The following is a 20,000-nucleotide window of genomic DNA, read 5'->3' as shown; positions in this document are numbered from 1 at the left end:
ACAAACCAAGTAGTTAGGAAGATACCTGGGAACTCCATTGCGGCCGCCAAAAAAAAGCTCGAGTTTTGAAGCAGAAGTGCATATGCATGAACAGAAACAAAACTAAAACTTGAAGCAAATGTAGGTATTGAGGAAAGACATCGTAAGTTGACGCAAAGACTTAGAAAGTTCAAAGTTAAGAGCAGGAGTAAACTTTGGCGTCCAAATCCGTTGCTCAAAGTCTTTGGAAATTTCGTGGATCTCACTGTCGTTGCCTTCACTTTATGACTCATGCTAATTTTTATATATCATAATCTATTAGAGTATTAAATTAATTTGAATGGAAATTATGATCAGATCCTCTCTCTTAATGATATTATAATCTTGGCCGTCCCGCAGGGGAGAGGTGAATTAGTTTGGGTAAGAAAATTAAAAAAAAATTAAGACTGATTGCTGGCCACATGATCTGCATTAACAGCCCGGATTGTAGTTTTGGAAAGAATCTGGAGAGAGAGATTCGGAGAGGATCTGGATCCGTGAAATGGTACAGACCCTTGGGTTTGGCACATAACTCTTGAGTGTTGCTGTGAAGAAAATGTCACATGTTGCTTGAACTGAACCCTTTTCATTGGAAAGGTATGATAATGCAAAACGTAGCTTTTGGCTGAACCCTATTTCTGTCCCCTACCACTAATAATGCAAAACATGTCCAATTCAATTCAACGATTAGCTTTTCTTCTCCTCGCGCGGCTGATGTTTATTTGCTTAATCCTTCTCAGCTTCCGAGTTGTCAGTTTTGCTAGCGGTGGTTTTCTTTGTTCTTGCTGAAATGGGATTATCTCCACATGTGGTTCTTCTTTTTCTTGTCATAGAGATCGAAATGAAGATACGATTGGGCCATGAATATCCAGCATTCAGTGAACAGAAGTAGGAATTCTGGTGATTAAATTATGCAAGGCAAGAGGGAAGTATGAAAATGCAGGTTACGAGTTGGTAGGACAATATCTAACTTCGATAAACATCACGACCAAGGGCTTCGGGTTGTTCAACAATTACTTGATTTCTTCACACCATGCCTGAAGCGCATAAAGAAATTAGGCAGCAAACTGCCAAGAATAAGACCATAAATTATGCTCATTCATACTAATGAGAAACTCAGTACTCGAACAAACTCAGTTGGATCGCGTGCTGCTTAGGCCGTGATCATATTAATTCTAGGAATCCAGGTTCCAGTTAGTACAACCCTTACTAGGCATAGTCCTTCAACATGTCCAATATCCATCCGCTCTCTCGGCAAATCTGCAGAAGATGCCCTTGATCATCTTGGACCTGATTCCTATTGTTTGCGGTATTACTATTGTTGGAAAATAAAAAGGAAAGTATTTTAGGATTTGATTTAATTAGTGATTTTATATGATTTAATTAGGGTTTTGATATGATTTGATTTGGTCTAGCCTTGTCTTGTTAACAAAGGATTGTTTAGATTTATTTCGTTTATTGCTCCTATGTAATCTTATAAAAACCTACTTATGGAGAAGAATAAAGTATTGAAGTTCTTATTTGAGAATTGTGAGATTGTAGAGAATTTTTATACTTGTCATAAACCCTTTATTTTCAACTACTATGTGTGTTGCTTTCGTTTACTTGAAGAAGCACGGGATCACATTTTTCTTCAACAAGCTCAGGCAAAGCTATCCAAACGAACTTGTGCACGTTCAAACCATCTTTGAACATTTCATCTGTAGGCCACTTTCCAGTAAGCATCTCCAACAACAGGATTCCCTAACCATGCATATATACGCATGCAATCATTATAGCTCTTGATATTAAGTGCGTTTGGTAATTAATTTGACACAAAGACTCAAAAAGAACATGAATGATCTTTAGTGTCTCTTATGGGATTGGGTGACGTTACATGATGCACAATTATAGAATGATTGGAATAATTTTTAATTAGTGACATACAAACATTTATTGAACCGGTGACGCAACTAAATTATGTATTATTTGCAACTTACAAGACAGAATTTATGTATAATGATGATTGCAGTAACTGAAAGACACAACTGATTATTGTTAACATTAGATAATTTGAAAGAAACAATTGAATACTTTATAAAAGGAAGAGTTGGAGCAATTTAAGAAAGTACAAAAATAGTATAAATTCTAACGATAATAAAAATCAAGAAGTCACAACCAAATTTAATTTGATATATACTACAACTTAAAATTAGGTGATTCATTGTTCACAAACCTCGTTTCCCGTTTTGCTCCCGTTAAATTTCATTTATTATTTCTCTGCCACTGTCGGAGAAAATATATGTACTTTTATTTTTATTTTTAAGAATTGTTATTAACACTCCAAACTTCCCAATAATACTCTCTTATTTTTTTGTTCTTTTCTCTTCTCTCTACCCCTTCTCGCTCCTCACCGACTCCGACTTATCGTTCGAACGAGAAACGCAAAATCGACGTTTTCTGGCGGCTGGCACTGCAACCACAACAATTCGACTCAAGAGAGTGCCAACAACAACAACATTCGACCTTTGCATGCTCGAATCTACCCTCGACCGAAGAGTTCCATAAGCCCAGCTTGCGGTGTTTATTTTTCCGGCCAATTTCAGGCCTTTCCGACCTTTTTTGGGTCCGGAGAAGGTAATATTTTTCCTGTACACCTCGAATTATCTTAGATTGTGAGCTAATCGGAGTCAGCAAATTTTTCCACGGCACCACCATTCCATCCGCGATGTTTTCCAAAAATTTCTTTACAAATATCCCTTTTCGCTATTCTTTTCTTGATTTCTTGATTTTTTTTTTCATACCCCTTTCTCAATTGAACCGAACCATAGCATTAGAAGAAAAAAAAATGTAATTATTAGGGTATTTTATTTTATTTTTGGTAATTTTTCCGATTTTGAAAATTTGATGGTGTTTGTGTACCGTTGCAGGTGATTGCCAAAGAATCTCTCCTGACTGCACAGGTATGAAAACAATAGTCCTGACATCACTGATATAAATCCTTGCAAATTTGTCGTCACGGTTAAGATTATTGTTTCAATCGGGTTGTGTTTTTGTCATAAGGAGGATTTCCGCAGGGTGAGAGAGGAATTGGCTGAAACTCATAAACCAATCATCGGTGGAGTTCAATGTTAGGAGCAAAACTATTTTTCATTAGATACGGAGTGAGCAATGTTTAATGCTATCAGTTCTCATATGCTGCCTTGACATGAAAACATAAATATCGACGAGAATTGCGCATCTTTTGCATATTAACGGAATGATCAAATTGATGTGAGATAGTAATTGTCAGGGATGATATTGATTGATTTTGAAAATGAGGAACCAACATGATGAATTTGATCAATCTCATGGACCATTTGTGGGAAAAACCCAATTAAAATCACATAATTAATAAGAACAAGAACCAAACTTAAATTGACAAATTCCAAATTTCCAAGCATACATAAAGATGATTTTACAAATTAAGATCATTTACAAAACATACAAAATGAAATTGTAAAACAAGAAAATCCACCTCATCATCATTCAGAAGATCACCATGCAAAGTTCAAGCACTGTCATGGGATTTTATTTAACGATAACAGGGTATTATTACTCACTACTTGGATCGTCATCACGGATACTCTCTAGGCATCCTAGTTCCAGTTAGCACATCCCTTATAAGACTCAATTCAGCTACCACATTGCTCATGTCTTTTCTCTCTTTCGGCATCGCCACAGAACAAGCAACTCCTACTCTTGCAATGGAAGTCAAGCACTCCACAACCCTTTTTCTTTGATCATTTAGGGCATGATTCCCCCTATTACTTCTGGGATTAGTACTGCTGCTGCTTTCTTCTATTTGAACAAGTAGTGGATCACATATTTCTCCCACACGTTCTGGTAGAGCCATCATAACAAAATTATGCAGGTCCATACCACCTTTAAACATATCATCTATCGGCCTCTTGCCAGTTAACATCTCTAACAACAATATACCGTAGCTATACACGTCGCCATATGTTGACACCTCGCCTCCCATTCCATACTCTTTAAGTTACATGCACAAAAACATAGCTTTGTTCTTATGTGTGACTTTAAAAAACTCATGCTATATACAAAACCATACTGCAAGCACAAATAAAATATATACAAAGGAAAATTTACCGGGTGGAGTATAGCCTATGGTGCCTTTTATGACATTGGAACTGCTATCGTGCAAAGGAGATAGGCAAGAAGCATCCCGGAGGTACCTTGCTAAACCGAAATCACCAACACAAGCAGTCATGTCACTGTCTAACAAAATGTTGCTGGGCTTTATATCACAATGAACTATTGCCATGTGGCAGCGGTTGTGCAAATAATCCAGAGCACATGCTACATCGATGGCAATGTTAACTCTTTGAGTGAGATTCAGATTCTTTGGCAGATTGGCTGGCCTATCTACTCCTTGAGCTGATATGTGCAGCCACTCATCTAGGCTTCCATTCACCATGAACTCATACACCAGGGCTTTGAAATCGTTTCCTTGAAAATCAATGCTTGAACAAGCAGTCAGTAGCTTTACAAGATTTCGATGCCTAATGCTTTTCAAGGCTTCACATTCAGACATGAAACTTTTAGAAGCTCTTGAAGTTTGAAGATTGAGTACTTTCACCGCAACATTTCTTTCTTCATGTTGATTGAGAACTCCCTTGTACACAGACCCGAAACTTCCAGCACCAATCAAATTCGAAGCAGAGAAACCATCAGTTGCTTTGAGGAGATCTCCATAGGACAGTTTCAAGAGTGAAACCCCCAGTGATGATGCTGAAGTTGACTTAAGCACTCTAGCCTTTCTTGATCGATAAAGAAGCGCAAGTAACAACACCAAGACCAAGCCGACAACCCCACAGGAAACTGAGATAATTAAGTTCAGCTTAGGAGATAACCCTCGCTTGGATTGCGTGGAGATGCATTTAGGCAATCTTAAGTGAGGTATACCTCCACAAAGCCGTGTGTTTCCCACAACAGATACAGCACTTGCGTTCTTAAAAACTCCTTGGATTGGTACTGCACCTTCAAAATCGTTAAATGAAAGGTTCAAATTCTGCAAGAAGGGGAAACTCCCCAAGTAGTTGGGAATTATGCCAGACAAGTTGTTGCGAGAGAGGTCAAAATCTTCAATTCCTCTCAATGAGGTCAAGGATTTAGGAATTGTCCCCTGCAATGAGTTCCCACTTAGAGATAGAATCGTCAAACTTGTGCAACTCCCTAAGCTTTGTGGAATCTCACCAGATAACTTGTTTTCAGAAACATCCAAGAAAACAAGATGCTGTAAGTTACCTACTTCCATGGGGATGGATCCAGTAAGTTGATTGCTGGATAGATCCATTTTAAATGGCAATGATAGACCGATGACTTGTTTTGGAATTGGACCGCTAAGATTGTTGTGGGAAAGAACCAATTTTAACATAGACCTGCAGTCTCCAAGACTTTGTGGTATGCTGCCATTTAACTTGTTTGAGTAGAGAAACAATGAGCTTAATGAAGTGAGATTTCCTAGAGATGATGGAACATTACCTGACAATTCATTCGAATTTAGATATAGGCCATAAAGCTTATTCTGTTTACCTATTGAATTCGGTATGGTGCCTGCCAATAAATTTTCAGAAAAGGCTAGTCTCTCCACGTTGATAAGATTTCCAACCTCGATGGGAATGTTTCCGCGTATCTGGTTGAACTGAAATCCTATTTCCCTGAGCTTTGTTGAGAGATTGCTGACAGATTCAGGCAACACTCCTCCAAAATTATTGAGGCCGAAAGATAAAGATTCTAAATTCGTGCAATTAACTAGAGAAGATACGAAATCCAAGTCACCTTCCTCATTATTTCCAAGATTGTTCTCATGAAGTTGAAGCCAATTCAAATTTGACAGGCGTGCCAAACTAGGCACTTTCCCAGTAAACTTATTGCCTAAGATAGAAAATAGTGAAAGGTTTGAGGCATTGGAGATTGAAGCTGGTATTGGTCCAGTGAATTGGTTGGTATGGAAAATAAAGGTTTCGAGGTTTGGAAATATAGTGTGGCCCAAGCCAGGAGGAAGAGTTCCATGAAGGTTGTTTTGATACATATGGAGGGAGGGATGGTACCATTCAAATAATTTGAAGACAATGAAAAATGCATTAAGCTTGTCAACTGGCCAAGGCTATTTGGAATACCTCCATGCAGATTATTTCCAGATACAGATAGCCACCAAGGAGAAGAAAGATTCCCAAAAGAAGGTGGGATTATCCCAGAAAAATTGTTCTTGCCAAAATCAAGTACCTGAAGCTTGGACAATGAGGCAATTTCAGTTGGAAGTTCGCCACTAAGAGTGTTGCCATATAAGTAAAGGTATTGGAGGTTAGAGCAACGTGATAAGTTGAATGGAATATGACCACTGAAGGAGTTGTTACCAAGGAATAGTCTTTCCAAGCGGAACAAACGACCAATTTCTGTTGGGATGGTGGCTGAAACTATTGTTCTGGAGGTATAAAGCCCTCAGAAAGCTCAAGTTTCCAACATGGGGAGATAGGTGGCCGGCCAGCCCGCTTGATCGGAGGTCGAGCACTGTAACCCTCTGGTGTCTGCGGCCACAAGTGATGCCTGGCCAATGACAGAAGTGGAGGGATTCGTTCCAAGAGCCAAGGATGCCCAGGGTATCGGTCACGATTTGAGCTTTGAAGGCAAGCAAGGAAAGCCTATCCACCTCATTTCCCGCTAAACGCGAGGAGGAGGCAGAGCTAAAAAGAAGGAGAAGAAACCAAATGCTAAAATGAATACTTGAGAACTCCATTTTAGCTAGGCTGCAAAATGAAGCTCTGGATATTTAACCTTAGGTAATCGTACGTTGACGCAAAGAAAGGAGTCAGTTTTAGCATCCAAATTGGGTTGCACGGCTGGTTTCTGCGTGCATGCCGTGGTTGACGGGTTGGGGAACATAACACATAGCTTTTGCACTCGCAATAATTCTTAATTCAAAAATGCTAGTTTCTACCGTATTGGAAGGTTCATGCAAAGTAGGTAGAGACCCCCTAGCTAGATTTCAACCGTATTGGAAGGTTCATGCAAAGTAGGTAAGATTAGAAAAAGTGCCCATAAGCGTGTAAGACTAAAAAAAGTGCCCCGGCGCTGCCGCGGGTCTTTAAAAATATTTAGGAAATATATTTGTTTACACCTAAAATGTACTTATTTTTACTCATTTAGGGCATTCGGGCTAAATATGGTATTTGGAGAATCATTGTACAAGAAGGTTAACTTGGAAAGATATTTGGCTGTAAGTGAGGTAATTTGACGTTATAATATTCCGTTTCCCTTTTGTTTGAGTGGTGGAGGTTTGCCGAGAGCTTTGTTTAATCAAAACAAATGCTTGCTTTTGGATAGGAAAATAATATGTAGACATGGAAGTGGACATATGGAGGAAACAAGCCACCTTGTTTTTGTTTAATTATTAGTTTATTGCAAGTGGTAGAGACATGTGCTAGAAACATGGTGGAAATGCAAGTTAGTCTTTTTAATATTATTTCACATGCAAGCTGGCAAATGGAATGCATTTGGGCTGGATTGGTGTTCTCAGCAAGGGGGCTCTTTCAGATTTCTATATAAAGGAGTAGAGACACAAGGACACTCTACCAATCAAACATACAAACTCTGCTCTCAACCCAGATTTGCATCCAAAAGTTGTAATCAGCCCAGATTCTAGTTTTTTTAGTAATAGATTTCTTAGAAAAGCTATCTTTTGTCTAGTTTATTAGCTCTGCTACTCACCTAGTAGTATCGATCTCCTTTTTAGTTTATGTATAACTCATTTCCAATCATTTACTTTCCTCTGTCATTTACATTTCCAGCAACCTTGTCATTTAGTTGTTGTTACATTTCTCCATATAAGTAAAGTCCTTATCTTTAAGGTAAAGAAAGAACCTTGATTTGAGCCACTCTCACTCAATGGCAGAATGTCTTGGTTTGAAGTCAAACTCAGGTGTAATCTCAATCATTCAAAATTCGTCTACTAGCGGCATCTAGTAGTGGCACGCTCACACCCGTCAATTTCATGTTTGAGTAAATTCCCGGCATGCCCGTAAGGCTCATGGCAAATTTAGGGAGCAAACAATATCAATATAGAAAACAGAGGTCTCTTATGCTGTGAGTTTCAAAACTGTATAAAACATTTAAGATTTACACACATATATATAATAGCGATACTATTTACATACATGTGGAATGTAGGAAGAAAATTAGTCCTTTTGTTCCGAATCAAGATCACTAATTTTGAAATACAATTTCAAGAACCATTTCCCTACAGTTGAACATCAAGAAGACCAATAATTCTAAAACACAGATTAAATTTCCTTCTATGTTAAAAAGCATGTAAGCAGAGAGACAAAGGATGTGGTTTCTATTACCGGTACGATTAACTTGTAAAGACTTGTTCACTATTTTCTGAATATTGGTCTCCACTATAACCATCTTTAGAGAACTTTTATGTAGATAATGTAAAAATAAATCCATGTTAGAATACGTTTTCTATTCATAACATGTCTAATACTTTTTAGTGAACCATGATTGAGATTTTAACGTTGTATATCAATATCTCTATTAATTAATGAAACCCTCTTTATCAACCAAAAGAGAATGAAAATACTACTTAGTCTTTTATCACACAAAAAAATGATGGGCAATAATGTAATTTCACATGTCCAAATTTTATTGTTTTTATTGAAATACCTCCAATATTAAAAAAAGAAAAAAAAACAATAACCTCCCACTCCTCCCATGTTCTCACTCCCCCCTCTCCCCTTCTCATTTTCTAAAAAAATGTGTTCATACACATAAAGTGTGTAGGCAAATACTAGTATAAAATAGAACAAAGCCACTAAAATTCTAAAAACATCATATAATTGATAGCGGTATGTAGTTTTGATAGATAATTTGTAATCAGATTGCAAAATATTGGGATGTCTAGTTCCCGTAGGAGTGTGCTATCCTTAACGGAGAGGATACTTTTTGATATTTCGTAATTGCCCTGATTAAATCATAGCTAATGCCTCACACATCTGTTGTAAGAAAAAATCTTAAACACAAAGATTCATCATTATAGCCTAAATTAACAGCGCATTATCATATCGGAACAGACAAAGGTGCTCAAACTCAAGTGTCCCACATGCTGACATCCAACAAACCAATCAAAACAAAAGGTATTTAAGGGCATGTTTGGTATCCTATTTGAAATTTTTTTTATCATTTCTCAAAACATTTCTTAAGAATATTTCTTGAAAACAATTTTCTGTAAGACTTAAAAACTTGATTGGTTTGCAATTTAAAAATTTTAAATGTTACGATTTAAACTAGACAAAAAGATCCAAAAAGAAGGGATCGTAAGAGAGGGAGAAAGAGGAGAGAGGAGGAAAGAAAGTAAGAAATGATTGAAGGAAATAGAAAGAAGAGAGAGGATCGGACGAGATAGAGAAGAAGAGGAGTGAGAGAAAGAACAGAGAGAACGAAGAAAATGGATTGGAAGAGAGACGAAAAAGGTAAAAAAAAAAAAGAGAGAGAAAGAAGAAAAGAGAGAGATAGATTTGGAGTAAGAGAGGATGAGGGAGAAAATAAATAAGTGAGTTTAAGTTTAAAAACTCATTTTTATGTTTTTAGAGAATAGACTATATTTTTGAGTTAGTCTTGAGTTTAATTTTTGAAAATAGTCCTACCAAATAAGTTTTTAAGGTTTAAAACTTAAAAATTGTTTTTGAGTTTAAAAAGTTGGATTTAAGTAGAGTATCAAATATGCCCTAACCAACCTATTCCTTTCAAATGGAATTTGTCTGAAAAATGAGAAATTCAAAAACTTTGCTGCACAAATAAAAAAACAAAAAACAAAAATCAAACACTTACTATGTATTATTACTTGAATTCTAATTGCCACTTGAAGCTCCCTACCTTTTGACGGATCATGATCACACTCATAAAGCCCTCACCATGAAACCAAAATCATTACTTTGACAAATAAATATGGAATTGGATTCTGTCCTGAGCAAATGGTGGGGATCCTCATGACCACATAATACGGGTCGTTAGTTTTTGATTCAACGACTACAATTATTATAACTTTTAGAATGATCCCCCTATTTGTAGCCATTGGAACAAAATCTAATGGCTCGTGTTGTGTGGTCATGAGGATCCCCACCATTTTAGTCACTCTTTCAATCCGTTCTCTTCATTCTTTCGGTTATTTCTCACTCACTATTTCTCTCTATCTCGTCCGATCCTCTCTATTCTTTCTCTTTTCTTCAATCATCTCTTACTTTCTTTTCTCCTCTCTCCTCTTTCTACCTATCATGTGACCCCCTCTTTTTAGATCTCTTTATCTAGTTTAAGTTGTAAGATTTAAAAATTTTAAATCGCAAACCAATTAAGTTTTTGAATCTTAAAGAAAATTGTTTTCAAGAAATGTTCTTAAGAAATATTTTGAGAAATGATAAAAATTTTCAAATATGATACCAAACAGACTCTAAATTTTTCAAATGGATTATGCCAAAAATTACCAGCCGAATTACTGAACACCATGATATCGAGTCGGAAAACTGATTTGCAATGCTCCGACGAAGACTCAAGAAGGCCAAGGTTTCAAGGAATAAGGTGCAGTGATAGTATTATCCTTATCGAATACAATTATACAACACAAATGTATGTGCTGCACTTGACAGGCATTGTAAACTTGTGAAGCATAGCTTTGCAGGATACGTTTTTAGAAGTCGAGCCTATGCATATGAACGTAAAAAGTTAAATAAATTTTTCCACCAGTGTCTTAAGCAAATTTTAGATACATGTTGAGATCTCTATAATTGACAGAGGCTTGGAGCTTGTGAAAGTCACATTTTCCATTGATTGAAAAAGAACCAAATTTTAGCCAACAACTAATCAAAATAACATCGCACAAACCCCAAAAGTCGCACCAATTCCACACAAAAGTTTAAACTTGTACGGAAATTACTACAATCTGAATCAAAATTCCACTGTTGAACATACAGTGCTTTGGAACTGTGTAAATAATTTAAAATCAGAAAAAGTCCCAATCTTTTTAAATCTCACAAAATGTAAGCAAAATGTAATCCCTAACAAAGATTTTGGAGAATGGAAAGGCCAATTGCACCCCTTATAAATTACGATAATTACAAAATAATTCAAATGCAGGCAATTTGATCGAAATTTGCAGAGCAAAAAAACCTAAAAACAACAGAAAGAAAAACCCAAAATAAAATGAAGAACAAAAATCACTAATCACATAACCAAAATTAATAAGAATGAAAAAACAAATATGAATGCAATACCGAAATAAATAATCAGTGAGGGGGGAAGAAATTGATCCCATGTTGGAGCTTTTTCGTTCCAATCCAAATCGAGCAGGAAGGAAGAAGTTGAGGAGGAAACATCGAACCTTGAGAACCTCATATAGTCATATCTTCTACGTACCGAATCGAGGAGCAGAATCGGGTTTGAGGGAAGTCAATTAAACTTACGAACCCAAAATCACAAAATCATCCAAATTAAAACATTGGACCGGATATTGTCAGGCACCAAATGAAGGCCCAGTGAGTCGGCCTAGCCCAAACATAAAGCGTGCGGGTATTTTTCCGCTCGAGTTTCGCCTTTGGGAGCATTTCGCTCATCAGTGCACTTGACTTGATCATGGCCTCGTTCACTCAGCCCGAAGACGACTCAGTCCCGGCCACCGGGTCAATTACTGGACTTCTCAACACCATGACAATTAGTTAACCTCTCAACAACATGGCCAATGGGAAAAAAATAAATGATGCATTAGACTTCCAAGAATAAGAACTCAATTATGTTTTTATTTATTTATTTTTATTCGAACTTCGAATCTCAGTGCTGCTTTCTTTGAAACTTTTCTTACCGTTGACAGTTGACACAGGGAGGAAATAGATGACATGATCTGTTGCTGTTAACTAGGATTTGAAAGCTACTCTCCAACTGGCGGTAGCAGCGGTGTGGAAATCAAACATATTTCAACTCCAACATAATCAGAAAACCAAATTCGCTTACCTGAAGGTAAGCGAGGTTTTGGAAACTTCCCAGAGTTCGGTGGTGAGTCCAGTGGTGCGGGAAGATTCACGCATGTTAGATTTAGATGAAGCGGCAGTGGCGGTGGTCGGGTGAAGTGGTGGAGAAGCTAGGCGATGTTTTTTCGTTCAATGACTCCGATTGAAAGAGTTGAAGAGCAGGAAGCATACCTAGAGAACCAACACGTTTCCATGGCCTTTTTCGTCCTTTAACCGTGCAAGTGAGGAAAATAATAATTGGTGTACAGTAAAATTAAGGGTATTTCCGCCAATTCATTGTGCTTAGGAGAGCTGGTGAACTGAGTTTTAGTATATATACAATTTCTCTCTATGTTAAAAGGCAAGCAGAGTGACAAGGATGTGGTTTCTATTACCGGTAGGGATTGGATCAGGATTCTCACTGGATTCCTTTTGTAGGGATCCCGAGGATCAAGCAATTATGTCCGTTCATCGTATATCGTGAGGTTAATTTTCGTTAGGTATTATTTATATTTAATTTTAAATTTTAAATGATTTATGACCACACAATATACGATGAACGGACATGATTACTTGATCCCAGTATCCCCACAAAAGGGATCCGACGAGGATCTTGATCCGTAGGGCTTAGCTTGTAAAGACTTGTCCATTTTATTCTGAATATTGGTCTCCACTGTAACCATCTTTAGAGAACTTTTTGGAATGATTTTTCTGCTTGCTCAGTTTGTGGTGATACAGTACTTAGGAATTCATGCTTGGTCCAAGAAAGTGAAGATGCTTTCACCCAAATGAAGGAATAGACTTACCATCACAGGAAACACATGCCTCCTCACTACGAAGCTTTGCTGGCTCTCTGTGTTTTCCTCACCTGCAATTTAGACCCAATGCGCAGACGCATTTCACCCATAAAATTCTAAATCCATACACATCTAAAAGCAGAGAACAAAATTGCACATTCTCCACAGTATTAGGTCTTGACCGGTCTCTAGGCATCCTGCTTCCAGTCAGCACATCCCGTATTTAACATAATTCAGCTACGACATTGCTCATGTCCATTCGCTCGCTTGGCATTACTGCAGAACAAGCAACTCCTATTCTTGCAGCGCAAATCAATCATACCTCAACTCTTTGTCTTTCATCATCTAGGGCACGATATCCCGCTTTGTCTGTGGCATTAGTACTAGTGTTACTTTCTTCTCTTTGAAGAAGCCGTGGATCACATACTTCCGCCACGCACTTGGGCAAAGCTATCATGATAAAGTTGTGTAGGTTCATACCATCTTTAAACATGTCATCTATTAGCCTCTTGCCAGTTAGCATCTCAAATAGCAGAATTCCATAGCTATAGACATCACCATAAGCTGACACATCACTTCCCGTTCCATACTCTATAATTTATTTGCACAAAAAAGAAAAGCCGTGTTCTTTTAAGTGTAACGTCAAAAAAATAATGAAACCTTTTATTCCGTTTGAAGAGCTTTCAGGTGAAGGAAGTATGGAAGAAGCATCTGACAATTACCTTGCTAAACCGAACTCACCAAAACAGGTAGTCAGACCATCGTCCAAGAGAATTGCATTTGTGTTTTCCAGAAGCCCATAAGGGCAATCTTAAATTAGGTGTACCGCCATAAAGCCGTGTGTTTCCCATGGTAGAAATTGCATTTGTGTTTTCTAAAATTCCTTGCATTGCTACTGCGCCTTCAAAATTGTTAAATGAGAGGTTCAAATTCTGCAACTTGAAACACTCCAAATAGTTTGGAATTCTGCCGGAAAGGTTGCTATGAGAAAGATCGAAATATTCAATCCCTCTCGAAGAACTCAAGGATTCATGAATCGTCCCATCCAATAACTTACCTCCCAGAGACAGAGTCCTGAAACTCGTGCAATTCCTGAATCTTTAAACCTCCAAAAAATTTCTGGAAATGACTTCGAAACCTGAGAAAACTTAAAGATTATGAGTAGTTTTGCTGGAGGACTCCGTCATGGATGCAGGGAATGCTTCCGCGTATCTGGTTCCCTCCAAATAGCATGACTCTGAGCCGGGTTGAGAGATTGCTGATAGATTCAGGCAGCATGGTGTGTCTTGGCTGATTATCTCACCAACATACAAACCCACAGTTGAATAGTTTAAAATACAAGAAATAAAGACACCGAGAAATTTACGAGGTTCGGCAAAAACCTGCCTACGTTCTCGGAGAGATATTGCTCTTCACTATGAGAAAAACAGTACAAGTTACACATGAGTTAAATCGACATAACCCAATCCCATATCCCTTGTACACCCACTCACAGAATTTTCCCAAGAGCCTCACTCTACCCCAAGAGTTCCTTACTCTCACTCTCTAATTTTTTCTTTTGTTCTCCTCCTTATGCTCTCTTTTCACTCCTTTAAATAAAAATCAGCCCATTTTCTTCTCCTCCTTTCTTCCACCTGAAAGCCAAATAATTATGGCTTTGAAAAAGCCACAAAACAAGGAACAAGACAAGCCACAAAACAAGGAACAAAACAAGCCACAAAACAAGGAAACATAATCCTCATCATGATGTTCCCTCATCAATTTTGTTTTGTTTCCTAGTCTAATTTGGCCACTATCCAACACAGCACTCCTCCAAAAGCATTCCAACCAAGAGATAAAAGTTCTAAATTGGTACAATTAACTAGAGAATAGAGGAAAGCCAAGTCACCTTCCTCATTATGTTCAAGATTGTTATTACTAAGTAATACAACTTCCAGATTCGACAGTCGTGCCAAACTAGGCACTTTTCCAATAAACTCAATGTGTTGGATTTGATGTCGATAAACGCTCGAGGCATAGGAGATTGAAATTGACATTGGTCCACTGAATTGGTTCCACAGAAAGCAATATTTACTCTGTTTGGAAATAAAGTGTGGCCCAAGCCAGGAGGAAGAGTTCCGTGACAGAGAAGTATTCTATTGAAGAGAGGTTGTGTATGGAGGGAGGGATGGTAACATTCAAATAATTTAAACCCATGGAAAGAAATAACACACGTTTTCAACCGTCCGAGGCTATTTGGAATAGCTCCATGCACATTATTTTTTGCTACAGATAATACTTCAAGAGAAGAAAGATCGCCAAGTTATTTGTTTTAACTTTTGTGTAAATGATGATGCGTAAGTGAAATTTTAATTAATATTTACGTTTTTTGGTTCAAAATTTGAATAGTTATGCAAAATAAGGTGTTACAAGGTTAAACTCGATAAAGTTGAGCAAACCCGAACCTAACCGGAATAAATCTGAACCCACTTCAAACCCGAACCTGACTAAACCCGTATGAATCTGAACCCAATCCAAATTGTAAAGGTTGGGTTAGGGTTGGTTTGACCATGCAACACGCCCAATCCGCCCAAGTTTCACGCTTATCTCTACACGCTCTGTCTTCTCTTTCTCTCTCACCCTCGACTGCGACCCTCTCTTTGGATCTCTCTATCTATCTAATTAAATTAGTAGTAATGTTCGAATCCACCGGGAGTTGTTGTAGGGTATTTTTTTTTTCTTTTCTTTTTACTTATTAAAATTTTAAAATAATTTTAAATCTCCTACCAAATAAGTTCTTGAATCTTAAATAACATTGTTCTTAAAAGATGTTCTTAAGAAATTTAATATTATGAAAACATTTAAGTACGATATCAAACAAGCCCTAAATAAACTCCCAAAAATAAGATTTCTCTGCCTACCATTCCTGATACTTTGGCTACTAAAACCACCAAAAGAGCCAATTTGAGTAAATTTATTAAACAATGCAAGAGGAGCACTCAACGTCCATTTTTGCGGACCGTGTACGGAAAGGCTTGCATACATATACATATACACCAAACTTAAATTTGCAAATTCCAAACATAAAATTTCATAATATAAACATGAGCCACTTGGTATTATGGTCTAGTGTTATTCCTCTTCACTTGTAAGTGAAAGGTTTTAAGTTTGATTCTCACCAAAGACGAATTTGAACCACATTACTTGCTCATTGTAAGGCTAAGCTCACTTCTCCTCTTTAGTGTAGATAATATCATTTGTTAAAAAAAAAAAAATTATAAGAATATGAACCAAACTTTTAGATTGACAAATTCCAAATTTCCAAGCAAACATAAAGATGATCTTACAAATTAAGATCATTTACAAAACATACAAAATGCAATTGCAAAACGGGAAAATCCACCTCGTCATCATTAAGAAGATCACTATGCAGAGTTCAAGCACTGTCAGGGGATTTTATTTAACGATAACAGGGTATTATTACTCACTACTTGGATCGTCATCATGCATACTCTCTAGGCATTCTAGTTCCAATTAGCACATCCCTTATTAGACTCAATTCAGCTACCACATTGCTCATGTCTTTTCGCTCTCTCGGCATTGCTACAGAACAAGCAACTCCTACTCTTGCAATGGAAGTCAAGCACTCCACAACCCTTTTCCTTCGATCATTTGGGGCATGATTCCCCCTATTACTTCTGGGATTAGCATTGCTGCTGCTTTCTTCTATTTGAACAAGTAGTGGATCACATATTTCTCACACACGTTCTGGTAGAGCCATCATAACAAAATTGTGGAGGTCCAAACCACCGTTAAACATGTCCTATGTCGGCCTCTTGCCAGTTAGCATCTCCAACAACAATATTTCATAGCTATACACATCGCTATATGTTGACACCTCGCCTCTCATTCCATACTCTTAAGTTATATGCACCAAAACATGGCTTTGTTCTTATGTGTGACTTCAAAAAACTCATGCTATATACAAAAACATAGTGCAAGCACAAATAAAATATATATAAAAGAAATTTTACCTGGGGGAGTATAGCCTATGGTGCCTTTTATGACATTGGAACTGCTTTCGTGCAAAGTAGATGGGCAAGAAGCATCCCCGGAGGTACCTTGCTAAATCGAAATCACCAACACAAGCAGTCATGTCACTGTCTAATGTTGTGCGGAAGCGTCAACCAAGTGTGAGAGTGAAAAATAAACCACAATAGCTGACACAAGATGAATGGAACAATACCAACAAGAACACCAAGATTTATACTGGTTCGGCAAAGCCTACATCCAGTTTGGAGACGACGGAGTATTTCACTATAATCAATGAGAACAATACAATAGTGTTTATCACTCAATTTCCCAAAGACCCAAATAACCCCAAGCTCACACACTTACAATAGGAAGAGAAAACCAAAAATACAAAGCAAGACAACTTGAGAAAATTCTTCTCTATGCCGAATGGCTTCTTGCTATTTTTCTCTCTTCCTTTGATCTCCTACTTGGTGATGATATGAGTTATGCCTACACCTCCTTATATAGGCCAAGGCCTCTCATCAAGTCAAAAGAATTAGGCCTAAGTGCATTCACAAATTAGGCATAAATGCATCCATTCTTTGACCACAAATTAGGCATAAGAGCATCCATCTTATTTCCCACATGTAGCATGCCATCCATCAATTTTGACCACAAAAGTAGCCAACCTAAATTGTTGGTTTTACACTACATGGTTTGTGCCAATAATCAACATCTAACAAAATGTTGCTGGGCTTTATATCACAATGAACTATTGGCATGTGGGAGCGGTTGTGCAAATAATCCAGAGCACACGCTACATCGATGGCAATGTTAACTCTTTTAGTGAGATTCAAATTCTTTGGCAGATTGGCTGGCCTATATACTCCGTGAGCTGATACATGCAGCCACTCATCTAGGCTTCCATTCACCATGAACTCATACACCAAGGCTTTGAAATCGTTTCCTTGGAAATCAATGCTTGAATAAGCAGTCAATAGCTTGACAAAATATCGATGCCTAATGCTTTTCAAGGCTTCACATTTAGATATGAAACTTTTAGAAGCTCTTGAAGTTTGAAGATTAAGTACTTTCACCGCAACATTTCTTTCTTCATGCTGATTGAGAACTCCCTTGTACACGGACCCAAAACTTCCAGAACTAATCATATTCGAAGCAGAAAACCCATCAGTTGCTTTGAGGAGATCTCCATAAGACAGTTTCAAGAGTGAAACCCCCACTGATGATCCTGAAGTTGACTTAAGCGCTCTAGCCTTTCTTGATCGATAAAGAAGTGCAAGTAACAACACCAAGACCAAGCCGACAACCCCACAGGAAACTGAGATAATTACAGCTTAGGAGATAACCCGCGCTTAGATTGCTTGGAGATGCATTAGGCAATCTTAAGTGAGGTATACCTCCACAAAGCCGTGTGTTTCCCACAACAGACACCACACTTGCATTCTTAAGAACTCCCTGCATTGGTACGGCACCTTCAAAATCGTTAAATGAAAGGTTCAAATTTTGCAAGAAGGGGAAACTCCCCTAGTGGTTGGGAATTATGCTAGATAAATTGTTGCGAGAGAGGTCAAAATCTTCAATTCCTCTCAAAGAGCTCATGGCATGATCTATAACGTGAGTTTAGTTAAAATTCCAAAAACCCAATAATAAAATATAACATTCAAACAAATCTAACATCCAAAAAATAAAAAATAAAAAAAAAACCCCATAATTGGGACAATTTAATTCCCTTAATTCTAAGGGAATTATCCAAGATCGACCAGAACACACAATTCAGATTGGGTCTTAACTTCCACCAGAAAACCAGATCGATGGTTGAATCCAATAAACAGAGAGAAGCTTACCCCCGGACTGAAGCTAGAAGAGCCTGCTTGGTGGTAGATGTACTTCTACTGAGAGAGAGAGAGAGAGAGAGAGAGAGTTGGAGAAGCAAGGTTCTGGTTTTTGGTTGTGAGAAACAAACATGAATCAAAGAAGAAGCAGTGGATGATTAACTTTAAAAACAACTAAAATCGAACATGCAATGCCTGAATTTATCTCTTGGGAGTATAGGCATGTAAAGAGAAACCAATTGTACCAATAACAAATTACTCGCTCCACGAACTGAACATTAAACTACTATGCAAGTTCCAGTGTGGTGCAACGTTATCAACATTTTTTACCTAGGACTGGTTCAAATCTCAATATCCCACTGCAAAAATTGAAAATATTTATCTGAAAACATTACGAAAAATATTTTAAGACTTGGCCTCTGACTTGTGAAGTACCTAAAATTACAATTTATTTTATAACTCTCATTAGAGAAAAAGCCCAAGCTCCTTTAATCCAATCATAATTACACATTGCAAGCATTTGATTCATATCATTAATTAGCATTAATCATAACCCGATCATGATCCATCGTATCCCAACATCAAAATCAAATGAAATTCTACTATAATAACATTAACAACAGTCAACTTTTGAATCTACAAACACATTTTCTAGTATCATGTCTCATGTTTCTTGATCATTGCAAATTTGCAACTACCAAAATCCAAGGGACCTCTCAAGCTTATGCATCACCATATGGTGCACCACAAAAAACATGTAAACTGAACAATTAATCACAATAAACCCTACATTCTCAGTAAAAGTGCACCATATGGTAAAAGATGATGGAACACCTGCACACCAGTACATCCCTGGAGATTGTTGAATAAGAAGAGTATCCAAGATAACTCTAATGATCCCAAGAAGAAGAAAATAGAGCACACTCTTAAAGAAAGCTCACAAAACAAACTAATTAGCAAAGCTTTTCTTATTTAGCACTAGGCTTTGTTTTTCCTTGGATGATATACAATGCTTGGGGACTTGGGTATTTATAGCAAACCAAATGAAAGCTACATCACACACTTAATTAAACTAAGATTATTTACTACCCCACAAAACCCATTAATTGCACCTAATTTTTTCCACTCAACCATACCTAACATTGCAATTGTAAGCAATTACATTATCAAACTAGATATGGACTTGGGCTTTAGATTGGGTTGTGGATTACTTATTGTTTTGGGTTGACATTGATTCTCAACACTCCCCCTCAATGTCAGCTCTCATTCTTTGCACTGTGCTGAGTAAACAGCGAAAAATTTCG

General features: G+C 37.5%; 1 long non-coding RNA gene and 2 pseudogenes across 1 annotated transcript; 1 reads left to right on the top strand and 2 right to left on the bottom strand.

The window, feature by feature from the left end:
- The first annotated feature begins 2,353 nt into the window (after positions 1 to 2,353).
- On the top strand, positions 2,354 to 3,246 carry LOC125468982. Its single transcript, XR_007251323.1, has 2 exons — positions 2,354 to 2,634; positions 2,928 to 3,246. It is a non-coding gene; the product is annotated as an uncharacterized LOC125468982 (long non-coding RNA).
- Positions 3,247 to 3,409: 163 nt separating this feature from the next.
- LOC125468977 lies at positions 3,410 to 6,939 on the bottom strand (annotated as a pseudogene).
- A 5,946-nt stretch (positions 6,940 to 12,885) lies between these two features.
- On the bottom strand, positions 12,886 to 19,041 carry LOC103942985 (annotated as a pseudogene).
- Positions 19,042 to 20,000: the final 959 nt, after the last annotated feature.

The sequence above is a fragment of a genome, unplaced genomic scaffold (genome assembly GCF_019419815.1).
Source record: "Pyrus x bretschneideri cultivar Hongxiangsu unplaced genomic scaffold, Pyrus_bretschneideri_v1 Contig4, whole genome shotgun sequence".
NCBI classification, from domain to species: Eukaryota; Viridiplantae; Streptophyta; class Magnoliopsida; order Rosales; family Rosaceae; genus Pyrus; species Pyrus x bretschneideri.
The sequence above is the reverse complement of the archived record's forward strand: the minus strand, read 5'-3'. Positions and strand labels throughout refer to the sequence as shown.